Source organism: Petromyzon marinus, chromosome 42 (assembly GCF_048934315.1).
Source record: "Petromyzon marinus isolate PM22_M1 ecotype Great Lakes invasive population chromosome 42, UKy_Petmar_22M1.pri1.0, whole genome shotgun sequence".
In the NCBI taxonomy this organism is placed as follows: domain Eukaryota; kingdom Metazoa; phylum Chordata; class Hyperoartia; order Petromyzontiformes; family Petromyzontidae; genus Petromyzon; species Petromyzon marinus.
Window position 1 is genome coordinate 9,368,339 of NC_133708.1, and position 13,461 is coordinate 9,381,799.

Below are 13,461 nucleotides of genomic sequence, written 5' to 3' on the forward strand. Positions count from 1 at the left end.
TCTTCCCTCCACTGCTATCCTCTCTCGATTATCTCTTTCCACTCCCATCTTCTGTCCACACCCATCTTCTCCCCCCTCGCATCATCTCGCTCTACTCCCATTATCTTTCTCCGCTCCCATCCTCTCGCCACATCCATCTTCCCTCCACTCCCATCCTCTCTCCACTCCCATCACCTCTGCACTTCCATCGCTGGTAACATTCTTTTTAAAGAACACAAGCCCCTTCACCTTAACCATTTATAGTCTGATACACAGCACAACTGGGCACTTTGGTTTGCTGAAGAAAAATAAACTATACGGACAAAAATGCTCTGGCAGGCAAGAGACATATAAAGTAACGAGTGACTTTTTTTACAGTACTCCCATTAAAACAATGGTTTTTTTTCTTTTGCCCCAAATAAACAGATAACCGGTTTTATTGGCACTAACTGGTGTGGATGAAATGTCGTCTTGGCAACCTTGTCCCCACATGTTTGTAAAGTGGCTTGAACCGATATAACACTGTGGCGTTCAAACGGCAAAGAAATGCATGATGAACTATCCAATACATGCACATTTACGCGCTCGTGACTGACTGATGTGAATTCCAATTACGTTCTACGAGAGCTGGACTGGTGACATTTTGCACAAGCATAGTCGAGTCTTTGTTTATAATCCGGGGGGGGGGGGGTCTGAATTTCGCATTAAGTCTTTTCTGGGAGCAATTGGTCGACGTAAGACACCGTCACTAGAGTACAAGGTGCACCTAACCATAGCAATCCTTGATGATTGTAACCCTATTATCCTATAATCCCACGAAGAGCTTTTCACTTAAAATGTACGGCGACAAAATAAGGCGAGAATGGATGTGTGTCGTGTGCCAATAATATATTCCCCGAACAGCGTTTAGGACCGTTTCGGATGCTTGAAATGAATCATTGCACATAACCGGAGCAATCCGAAAATCAACATTTAAAAAAGCAACAATGGCCAGGTTCAGCCCTAACATTACATCCACGTTGCTTGAGGTTTCGTGTTAAACGCATGCAATATATATATACGACCCCGGTAATCGGTGAACCAATTAACTGGCCTCCTGCGGAGTGTGACGCTACAGAGGAGAGAAAGCGAGTGAAAACCCCCTCTTACCGGCAATTATTGGTAAAATATTATTAACAATGAGATCCACTTGCGTTTGTCACTTAAAATTCTCCCGTTGACATCTCCAAAGGCAGTCCTTTTGTCGAAATCTGCTGTGCGAAGAGCTTCATGAGCCATCCAAGCGGCGTTAATCCATTTCAGCTTAATAACCATTCATCAGTCAGCACTCTTAATTGGCCAATCATCATGATCATCATTATTGTTAATCGTGGAGTATCAGTTACAGTGGCCCTTACGAGTTATTGCTTCCTGCCGACCACAGTTCGTCGATTATTCAAGCAAGATATTTTAATAAATCACGGTTTATAAGACGCTCCCGAACAATAAGACGCACCCAGCTAACGTGCGATCAGGGGTGTCAATTGTTAAGTGAAATGCATTCTTGACACACACACATCTACGGGATTATAAGACGCGGCCCGCGAACGTTTGCTCTAAAACATAGGGGGAGAGGGCGTTATAATGAAGCGAACACGGCAATATACTTTTTTTATTACTTACAGTATAGAGCCACCTTTGCCATTCCATTGCTGGATGAATGTTTCCCCACGGCGTGTCGTTCAGAGGGTTGGTGAAAGCGTGACCCATGACCGATGCTGCCGCTCATATTAGCCTTGGTACGGAAGTTAAACTCATGTGGCCGGGTCCATAACGCAGTGCACCAATCACCTTCCAGAAGCACCATTGCTTATGGAAGGTATGTTGATGATCTGTTGTCACCAAACATGTTTGTAGCGGCTATTGCCTGTAATAAATACGATTATGGGGTTCATATTTTAGCAAATGAGTTTGAATGCAAAACAGTTTTATTAAAAATAAACTTTTCTAAATTTCATTTTACCAGGCACGGCCCACTGAGCTATGTAGCTCTTTTTTAGAAGCGACCTGGCCACAAATGATAGCCCAACGAAGTTACTTATCACGTGGAAATTTACAGCAGCCAAAATACTCGAAACGCGTGATGTTGCTTCGAAATGTGGATGGAAAAACCGGAGGACCCGGAGAAAAATCCACGCGACCATGGGGAGAGAGAGAGAAAAAAAAAATACGCAAACTCCAAATATACAGCAGGCGTCAAACCCACCGACCTCGTGTATACCTGGCGAAGTAGTTAACGTCTACGCCACCGTGGCGGCTTCCTTTTTTATTGGGAGAAGCGGTGCCACAGTTATGAGCGCAGTGCACTACGAGCCCTGTGTCAAGAGTTCGATTCCCGGCCACGGCTGACATCAGTGGCGAATGATATTATCTCACCGCTGCACTCCCCCCCACCCCCCCCCCAACCAATCATCCTCCTGACTCCTCCACTTTACCAAACCGGTATTGACCAGCGGGGCGAAGTATGGCTAAACAACCCCCAAAACCAACATAACATGGGGAGGTCTTCAGCGTGCAATGGAATGTTACATGACTGTAAATTATTATAATTCATAAACGCATCGTTATTATTGAAAAACACGCATTGACATTGTTCCAGATCATTATCTAAGCAGTCTTACAATATGAAAATATTTTAAAACTATGCCTGCTAAGTCGTACATAATATATTAAACATTAAAAAAATCATAACTTCTTCATAGGCGTTTGGCTGCTCAAAAGTTGTAGGAGTATATAAGTTATGCAAATGCAAGCATCTTCATCTCGGAGTGAAATCTCAAACAGATTTTAAATGAGCCGATGATGAAATAACCCCGCGGGTCCGTGGCCGCGCGCGTGACCAAGGAGGCTTGCCAGGTGTTGTAGGTTGGTGAGCTGTGGCCAGGAGATGGCAGTTGTCAGTGTCACTGCGTGGTATTCGGGGTGGGGTTTCTCTGGGGTCTCGACTTTTCCTCCCGGCTGGAAGCCAAATAAAGCCCTCATTCAAGGTAGAGTCTGGAGACTCAGGAAGGGCTTTCTTGAACAATTTCTGTCTTCTGATTGTAAGACGCTCCGGAAAAGTAAGACGCGTCACCAAAACCTGTGCTCGGCATCAAAAAAAGTGATATAAATCTGGTTACAAAGACGCCCCGTATAGCCTGCAACAAACTGTTTGGGCAAGTGCTGTTAGCGAGCATCTCTGCAGGCCAGCACGGCACGCGACGGTGTGGATGGCCAGCACCACGCCCCGTCGCCTTTGTCTCCCCAGTGACGATGTTTACACACCGCACCAGATACGTATTGGAGGCTGAGTCGACTTAGGGGAGGCCCAAGACCGGTTCATATAATCGTCACTGGTGTTGTCCGTGAACGGGAATCGAACCCGGGTCGCCCGGATTCGCCACACTGCCGCTCCCCACACACACTCATGTCTAGCGGATTGTAAGACGCACACCAACGTTGTCTTTAAACACAGAGAAGGCTGTTCACGTGCGTCTTGTGATCATAACATTATCTCACACGTGGCTGTCTCCCAAAGGGGGGCTTGTGAGCACGCTCAACTCCGAACGGTTAGTGTTGTTCAATTAACTGTTCTCTTGTATGTAATTGTACATGATGGTGATCGATATTTACATTTACACCGAAACAGATTTGCGTAGGTTATTACACACAGACGCACAGATGCCAGGTCTCGCTTGATGAAAGAGCAACTCGAGTCGTAAATAACGCCGGCCCACAAAGCAACTATGCATAATGTACAGTGTACAGAATAAACGACGTTTCGGGCAATCGCCCTTCTCTGCAATTAGCAGAGAGATGGAGCTGGGGCTGATCGTGTTAGCAGCTGGGCACGTTGACTGCATGTCCGCGTGTGTGCGCGCGCGCGCGAAACACGCGTGTTTTTCAAAGAGGCTGGGGAGTCCAAAATGTATTGTCACTTGGTAAACAAAGCAACCAGTGAAGCAACGATTGTCCTTTAGTCCCTTACGGTTGCACTCATACGTCGAGCAAGCACCATTGCATCCTTGCGCTTTCAATGCAGAGCGGTCATCTGTAATGCATAGGCTAAATACATCGATATTTGAATGAATGAATGAATACATTTTGTTAATGTTGTTGTTGTTGGTGGGGGGCCGTGTGCTGTGAACGGGGGAGTGTCGCCACAGGACAGCAGGGCACGAGAGACGGGACTTTGCGTGGGCTAAACGCCACCACCACCACGACGCGCCGGACCCGACTGCCTTTGTCTCCCCAGTGTGTGTTTTCTTTTTAACTCACACACAACACGCGCACGTGGCACCAGAAAAAGAAACGGTACAGTGTCTGGATGAGTAACCAACACGCCCACTTGGCGTTTTTTTTTGGGGGGCTGAATTGAGACAGATTTAACTTGCCTCTGAGAGGGCAACAGATATTGTTTTTTTCTCTCTCTCTCTCTCTCCCCTCCCCGCTTTCCTTATTCTTTTTGTCTCTCCCCCCCCCCATTCCTTCTTGGAGCAGTTGCGATTCAAGTGGAACTCTGCGCGGAAGGGGAGAGAGGCTTGGCTGGCCTCGTTTCAGTAATGCTGTGTGTTCTGGCGCTCAAGACTGCGTGGCTGTGTGCTGCTCGTGTGCTGTGTGTGCTGTGCGAAGGAAGAGTGCGCGTGAGTTGAACGTTGCACTGCTTTGGCTTTCTTTCTGAACGCAAGTCGCTAGTTGCTCGGCCGGACCCCCTCGCCCAAGCGAGCTAAACAGAACGCGCGGTGGGTTCGCTATCGCCGCGTCTTCCCAAGCGCACGCCTGCCCCCGCGACTCCACGGCATCGATTAACAACTACAAGGTCAGTTTGAGAAAAGCAGCTCGCGTCTGTGTGTGAGTGTCTGTATTTGTGTGTGTGTGTGTGTGCGTGATGGTCACACGCGATACTCTACATACACACACACACGCACGCGCGTGTGTGTGTGCGCGCGCGAGTGAATGCTACTTGCACCTGATGGGTTATTGTGTACACCACGCGTGTGCGACTGACGTTGCGCAAAGTTTGCGTGGAGTCGGACAACGCCTCGTGACCCATTCTCACGAGGGCCGCCGTTTTGCGTTATATATTACGGCCCGCTTTCACGAGCGCATGCGGTATGCGCGCGCGAGCGTGTACGCATCAAGTCGCACGCGTAGCCTCTGGAACCCATTACGATGCCTCGCACTACACGTGGGTTAACGCGGGCGTCTGTACCACGCGTGCGAAGAGGCGTGCATGCGCGTGAACGACATTACCTTTGTGCGAGTCCTCGACGCGTGTGCACCGTGTACGCGATCCGGTAACCCGCGCGTGTGTTTGTGCATTGCCGCATGTCACGCGTGTCTATAAAGTAAAACAAACAAAAATTACGCGGACGCACGTGTGTGCATAGGCACGAACGCACGCGTATTATGTGTACAATCACTCCCTTGCCTATTGTGTGAACGCGTGGGTTGCACGGATACGTAAGGCCCCTGCGTTTATGGACAGGACTACGTAGACACGTTTTACATGTGAGCACGCGCGTTGTGAATACTTGCGGCCTATCACCTGTGCAGGTGCGTAAAGTTTGTCCGTGGGGAGCGGTGGTGCAGCGGTGAGCGCGCTGCGCTACGAAACCCGGCGACCCGAGTTTACGATCCCGCTTACGGCCAACACAAAGCGACGCAATTATCTGAACCGGTCATGGGCCTCCTCTAGGTCGAGTCAGCCTCGAATGAGTATATTGATGCGGTGTGTAAATATCGCCACTGAGCGTGGTGCTGGCCACCCACACCACCTCGTGTGCTGTGCCGGCCTTTATGGATGCGCTCGCGAAGGGCACTTGTCCAGACAAAGTTTGTTGATCTGATGTAATTCGCGTTCTTTCCCTTGGTCTCGCGTTACGAAATTACCCCTCGTCTCGTCGTCACGGGTCGTCCACAGGTTCCTGCGCTGAAACGAAATATTGTGAATATCCAAGGCGTTTATATAAAAAAACACTTGTTTAAAGAACGCTGATGTAGATGTTGTTGCTGTTGTATTGCTGAGCACAAGCCCCCCCCCACCCCCCACACACACAAAAGGCCAAGCAGCCAGCAACAAAAGAGCACTTGTTAAAGTGTCGATAGAGCCGAGGTGATAAGAATGTTGGGAAAGTAGATGATGGGAGAGAGAGTTACAAAAGTGGAGCCGAGCCGGGGAAATAAGCAGAAAGAGAAGTGTCGTGGCCTGCAGTGTGGTGAGTGGGTAAGTGAGTGAGTTGACCTGCAGTGTGGTGAGTGGGTAGGTGAGTGAGTTGACCTGCAGTGTGGTGAGTGGGTAAGTGAGTGAGTTGACCTGCAGTGTGGTGAGTGGGTAGAGGAGTGAGTTGACCTGCAGTGTGGTGAGTGGGTAAGTGAGTGAGTTGACCTGCAGTGTGGTGAGTGGGTAGAGGAGTGAGTTGACCTGCAGTGTGGTGAGTGGGTAGGTGAGTGAGTTGACCTGCAGTGTGGTGAGTGGGTAGGTGAGTGAGTTGACCTGCAGTGTGGTGAGTGGGTAGAGGAGTGAGTTGACCTGCAGTGTGGTGAGTGGGTAGAGGAGTGAGTTGACCTGCAGTGTGGTGAGTGGGTAGGTGAGTGAGTTGACGTGCAGTGTGGTGAGTGGGTAGAGGAGTGAGTTGACCTGCAGTGTGGTGAGTGGGTAGGTGAGTGAGTTGACCTGCAGTATGGTGAGTGGGTAGGTGAGTGAGTTGACCTGCAGTGTGGTGAGTGGGTAAGTGAGTGAGTTGACCTGCAGTGTGGTGAGTGGGTAGGTGAGTGAGTTGACCTGCAGTATGGTGAGTGGGTAGAGGAGTGAGTTGACCTGCAGTGTGGTGAGTGGGTAGGTGAGTGAGTTGACCTGCAGTGTGGTGAGTGGGTAGGTGAGTGAGTTGACCTGCAGTATGGTGAGTGGGTAGAGGAGTGAGTTGACCTGCAGTGTGGTGAGTGGGTAGGTGAGTGAGTTGACCTGCAGTGTGGTGAGTGGGTAGGTGAGTGAGTTGACCTGCAGTATGGTGAGTGGGTAGGTGAGTGAGTTGACCTGCAGTGTGGTGAGTGGGTAGAGGAGTGAGTTGACCTGCAGTGTGGTGAGTGGGTAGGTGAGTGAGTTGACCTGCAGTGTGGTGAGTGGGTAGAGGAGTGAGTTGACTTGCAGTGTGGTGAGTGGGTAGGTGAGTGAGTTGACCTGCAGTGTGGTGAGTGGGTAGGTGAGTGAGTTGACGTGCAGTGTGGTGAGTGGGTAGAGGAGTGAGTTGACCTGCAGTGTGGTGAGTGGGTAGGTGAGTGAGTTGACCTGCAGTATGGTGAGTGGGTAGGTGAGTGAGTTGACCTGCAGTGTGGTGAGTGGGTAAGTGAGTGAGTTGACCTGCAGTGTGGTGAGTGGGTAGGTGAGTGAGTTGACCTGCAGTATGGTGAGTGGGTAGAGGAGTGAGTTGACCTGCAGTGTGGTGAGTGGGTAGGTGAGTGAGTTGACCTGCAGTGTGGTGAGTGGGTAGGTGAGTGAGTTGACCTGCAGTATGGTGAGTGGGTAGAGGAGTGAGTTGACCTGCAGTGTGGTGAGTGGGTAGGTGAGTGAGTTGACCTGCAGTGTGGTGAGTGGGTAGGTGAGTGAGTTGACCTGCAGTATGGTGAGTGGGTAGGTGAGTGAGTTGACCTGCAGTGTGGTGAGTGGGTAAGTGAGTGAGTTGACCTGCAGTGTGGTGAGTGGGTAGGTGAGTGAGTTGACCTGCAGTATGGTGAGTGGGTAGAGGAGTGAGTTGACCTGCAGTGTGGTGAGTGGGTAGGTGAGTGAGTTGACCTGCAGTGTGGTGAGTGGGTAGGTGAGTGAGTTGACCTGCAGTATGGTGAGTGGGTAGAGGAGTGAGTTGACCTGCAGTGTGGTGAGTGGGTAGGTGAGTGAGTTGACCTGCAGTGTGGTGAGTGGGTAGAGGAGTGAGTTGACCTGCAGTGTGGTGAGTGGGTAGAGGAGTGAGTTGACCTGCAGTATGGTGAGTGGGTAAGTGAGTGAGTTGACCTGCAGTGTGGTGAGTGGGTAGAGGAGTGAGTTGACCTGCAGTGTGGTGAGTGGGTAGAGGAGTGAGTTGACCTGCAGTATGGTGAGTGGGTAAGTGAGTGAGTTGACCTGCAGTGTGGTGAGTGGGTAGAGGAGTGAGTTGACCTGCAGTGTGGTGAGTGGGTAGAGGAGTGAGTTGACCTGCAGTGTGGTGAGTGGGTAGAGGAGTGAGTTGACCTGCAGTGTGGTGAGTGGGTAAGTGAGTGAGTTGACCTGCAGTGTGGTGAGTGGGTAGGTGAGTGAGTTGACGTGCAGTGTGGTGAGTGGGTAGAGGAGTGAGTTGACCTGCAGTATGGTGAGTGGGTAAGTGAGTGAGTTGACCTGCAGTGTGGTGAGTGGGTAGAGGAGTGAGTTGACCTGCAGTGTGGTGAGTGGGTAAGTGAGTGAGTTGACCTGCAGTATGGTGAGTGGGTAGGTGAGTGAGTTGACCTGCAGTGTGGTGAGTGGGTAGAGGAGTGAGTTGACCTGCAGTGTGGTGAGTGGGTAGGTGAGTGAGTTGACCTGCAGTGTGGTGAGTGGGTAGAGGAGTGAGTTGACCTGCAGTGTGGTGAGTGGGTAGGTGAGTGAGTTGACCTGCAGTGTGGTGAGTGGGTAAGTGAGTGAGTTGACCTGCAGTGTGGTGAGTGGGTAGAGGAGTGAGTTGACCTGCAGACTGGTGAGTGGGTAAGTGAGTGAGTTGACCTGCAGTGTGGTGAGTGGGTAGAGGAGTGAGTTGACCTGCAGTGTGGTGAGTGGGTAAGTGAGTGAGTTGACCTGCAGTGTGGTGAGTGGGTAAGTGAGTGAGTTGACCTGCAGTGTGGTGAGTGGGTAGGTGAGTTGACGTGCAGTGTGGTGAGTGGGTAGTGGAGTGAGTTTACCTGCAGTGTGGTGAGTGGGTAAGTGAGTGAGTTGACCTTCAGTGTGCTGAGTGGGTAAGTGAGTGAGTTGACCTGCAGTGTGGTGAGTGGGTAAGTGAGTGAGTTGACCTTCAGTGTGATGAGTGGGTAGGTGAGTGAGTTGACCTGCAGTGTGGTGAGTGGGTCGGTGAGTGAGTTGACCTGCAGTGTGGTGAGTGGGTCGGTGAGTGAGTTGACCTGCAGTGTGGTCAGTGGATAGGTGAGTGAGTTGACCTGCAGTGTGATGAGTGGGTAGGTAAGTGAGTTGACCTGCAGTGTGGTGACTGGGTAGGTGAGTGAGTTGACCTTCAATGTGGTGAGTGGGTAGGTGAGTGAGTTGACCTTCAGTGTGGTGAGTGGGTAGGTGAGTGAGTTGACCTGCAGTGTGGTGACTGGGTGGGTGAGTGAGTTGACCTGCAGTGTGTTGAGTGGGTAGGTAAGTGAGCTGAGCTGCAGTGTGGTGAGTGGGTAGAGGAGTGAGTTGACCTTCAGTGTGGTGAGTGGGTAGAGGAGTGATTAGATCTGCAGTGTGGTGAGTGGGTAGGCGAGTGAGTTGACCTGCAGTGAGTTGAGCTGCAGTATGGTGAGTGGGTAGGTGAGTGAGTTGACCTGCAGTGTTGTGAGTGGGTAGGTGAGTGCGTTGACGTGCAGTGTGGTGAGTGGGTAGGTGAGTGAGTTAACCTACAGTGTGGTGAGTGGGTAGGTGAGTGAGTTGACCTTCAGTGTGGTGAGTGGGTAGGTGAGTAAGTTGACCTGCAGTGTGGTGAGTGGGTAGATGAGTGAATTGACCTACAGTGTGGTGAGTTGGTAGGTGAGTGAGTTGACCTGCAGTGTGGTGAGTGGGTAGAGGAGTGAGTTGACCTGCAGTGTGGTGAGTGGGTAGAGGAGTGAGTTGACCTTCAGTGTGGTGAGTGGGTAAGTGAGTGAGTTGACCTGCAGTGTGGTGAGTGGGTAGGTGAGTGAGTTGACCTGCAGTGTGGTGACTGGGTAGGTGAGTGAGTTGACCTTTAGTGTGGTGAGTGGGTAGGTGAGTGAGTTGACCTTCAGTGTGGTGAGTGGGTAGGTGAGTGAGTTGACCTGCAGTGTGGTGAGTGGGTAGGTGAGTGCGTTGACGTGCAGTGTGGTGAGTGGGTAGGTGAGTGAGTTGACCTTCAGTGTGGTGAGTGGGTAGGTGAGTGAGTTGACCTGCAGTGTGGTGAGTGGGTAGGTGATTGAGTTCACCTGCAGTGTGATGAGTGGGTAGGTGAGTGAGTTGACCTGCAGTGTGATGAGTGGGTAGGTGAGTGAGTTGACCTGCAGTGTGGTGGCGTAAACACAGTGTTGGAAAAGATGAAACAGTCATTATAAATTGAAAACGAATTTCTTTAGAACTGCTTTTTGCGTATAGGGTGTTCTTCTCCCGCCCCTCCGGTTGGCTACGTACAGTACAAAAGAAGTTCAACATACATACAGACCGAGTCTTCAGCAAGGGAGGAGGAGGAATCAATGGGTGAGTTTCACGGGAAAAATAATCCTTAGTAGTAGCGATAGAATAATTATAAGGAGGCAGCCGACCGCCTGTGAGCGAGTGACTGGAGTGAATCAACGAGTTGGTGAGCAGACATTTTCAAAACTGCGTGTCAGAATCAGGATCTTTATTTATCCTGGAGAAATCCGATGAGCTATGAAGCTCTTTTTTCAAAAATGTCCAGTCGGGGCAGGTCAGAAAGTTACTGCCATCACAAAGAATGTCATACGCACAAGATTGCCACCCATTCGTGCAATCTGGGCAAGTTTTATTTTCCTTCTTAGTATAATAGTTAAGCGCTGTACCTGTCAGCACTGCCCTTTCAAATGCTGATGGCATAAGTGAAGGGAAGTTATCTTACCGAAGAAAAGCGGCGCACATAATAGTGCTGCAGTGCACGGAGTGCTGCAATGTGTTTTGTTTGTAAGTTCTGAATATTCACGTTGCGTATTGTAGATGGGTGTGAATGATTTCTATCACATCATAAAGCAAACGCGCAATAATCATGACAGTTAAATGACCGTTCCCCTTTGGACATTTTCATCAGTCTATCCCACTGCTTGACAATGGCCACTCTCAAGCCATCGTCATTTCTTTACTGGAGTCAAATAAAGAAGAAAAAAAAAAGATCCTATTGCGTCTGTTGCAGGATAACTTGGCATTTTTGTTTCGTTGTTTTAAAGCAACATTTTGGTTTTCGGAAGACGGTCTTTGGGGTGTTCCACTGTTAAATCACCGACGTTAAGACGAGGATACATTGATAATAATTATCTTGTTTAGTGAGCAAAAACTATACACTTTCAATGTGCACATGATGTAAATGTAACAGCGATAAAATAAGCTCGAGCATGAAACAAACAAACAAAATCCCGAAGCTTTTTTGTATCCAGCTTAAAAAAAAGGAGAAGCAACACGAGTCAAAAAAATAAATAAGAAACAGAGGCTGCTGGGGTTTTTTTTTATAGGGAAATGAACTTTCAAAATAAAATTGAATCCTCTTTGAATAACCTTGCGAGAGGACTAGTCCTTGAGGTAGTTGCAGGTAAATACAGACACAGCGTGTCTGAGGTGCTCGCAGAAGAAATAAATTACTTTACTGTCAGCCTACCATTTGCTCTCACTTCACTTTCCATTGTTTTGTACTCCAAAAGAGGCTTTGGCTGTTAGCCGATGAAAATACGCTGTCACTATTTTCTGTCCATATATATATATTTTTCTCTCTCTCTCCTTTTTTCCCCTCCTTCGTTTTGAAGGGTTGTCTCATCACTCGCGTGTGTATCTTGTTTTTTTTTGTGTGTGAATGTGATTTTCTTTTCTTCCAGACCATTGTTTGGATGTGGGACTTTGGTCACAATTTAAAAGCAAATTCACAAAGGGAACAGCAAAAGTGTGTTATTTTGATTGAAGTCTGATTTCATCACCAGGGAGACAGAGCGAGAGAGATATATGCACGGCGCACGTTTACATAAAAGGTGTGCATATTTATACATATGTGAAGATTTCTGCAGGAAACTGTTATGCAGAGCGCTGCAAGGTATTACGTGCAATGCTGGGAGGTTTTTGTTTTTTTGTGCCGATAGAGTTGCACACATGCACAGATACACAGACAAAGATCCCCCAGATAGCCCACGCAGACCGTTGGAGCAAAGTGCTGTTAGCGAGCAGCACCTACGAAGGCCGGCGCGGCAGACGACGGGGGGTGGGGTGTGGGTGTAGACATCTACCGCACATGGCCAAGCGACAGATGCTCGTCTAACGTTGACTCGACGGGCTCATCTACATCATCACTGACGTTGGCCGTGACCGGGAATGGAACTCGGTGCTCCCCTTCAAGAGCAGCCACGCAGCGCAGGCGTTTTGGGCCATTTGCTTGCACACTGCGAAATGCACGACTTCTGCCCATGGCACGCAAAGATTCGCAACAATACGCAGGCCAGACGCGAAAAGCGAATGTAAGGTGTAAAAATGGGTGGTAGTTAATGGTTTTGAATCTTGCAGGCGTTCGTGATTGACATGTACCACGTTTAAAGAATTTCACTACCGTCATGTACCCTGAAAGCAGTCTTTACATTTAACACATACCTAACGATTGAACAAACGTAAATGTGTGTGGACAAATTATCTATAATGTTGGTTATACAAGCATTGTCGTGTCGTACAGGACATGTAACGCTCTTAATGGTAATATGCTATTTTTGTTTTTCGGATATAAACTGAAAAATGAAATGATTGAAACAAAGTAATTGCTGATAGATACAGTTATGAACACTCTGTTTGAATCGAGTATGGTGAGAACACATATTATCGAAATGCGTTCTATTGCTTTGATGCAATGGACAAGCACATTAACCCTGAAACGATTTGACAAACCATAAAAATGATTTGGTCACGCTGCATACGTTGGCAGTGTTGCACAAGCACAATAAACAACACCAACAACAAATTATCAAAATCATCAATAACACTGTGGCCTTAATCATGGGGAAAAAAATAATATATATACAGTATATAAAACAGGCAACGTTGGGTAATAGCACATACACAGAGAGCCTAGAGAGACGGAGTGGATAATAGGAGATGATGACTGCATCAGAGGTGCGGGGAAGGACAATGAACTAAAATGCTTTCTGAAAAATGTCATGAATAAGGGCCATTGCCCAAACCGTCAACTATTATATGTTTCCCTTTAAGGCGACAGTGTTTTATTGACGGATATGTTGATTTTTTTTTAAAACGATACGCCGATGCTTGCGGAACGTGTTGGTGGTTAAGTCGGCGATAGATTTGGTCACAAGTGATATTCGCTGGATTTTATTTTTGCCATTTCACCTTCCTGTGCCGCGTGCGATTCCCGAGTTCGCATGGATACAGCGTGGATGCGACGACCTGTCTGACAGGTCACCGTCTGTTGCTTCAACTCCCCTTGGCCTGGGGCAAAATGTCTCATATCTCTCATCCTCGTAGGCACTTAAATTCAGGAATTCCAGGTTCTTCCGCGGTAAATTGTCAAATTACGTGTTCACCAAGAATGACTT

The 13,461-nt window shown here is 48.7% G+C and overlaps 1 protein-coding gene across 1 annotated transcript in view; it reads left to right on the forward strand.

Annotated features, from left to right (window-relative positions):
- The first annotated feature begins 4,348 nt into the window (after positions 1-4,348).
- The window catches only part of LOC116951097 (forkhead box protein P2-like), a 272,184-nt gene continuing 263,071 nt past the window's right edge, over positions 4,349-13,461 (forward strand). The window contains exon 1 of the mRNA XM_032969493.2: positions 4,349-4,816. The gene's annotated coding sequence lies outside the window, so the exon portion shown is untranslated. The remainder of the gene's footprint in view (positions 4,817-13,461) is intronic.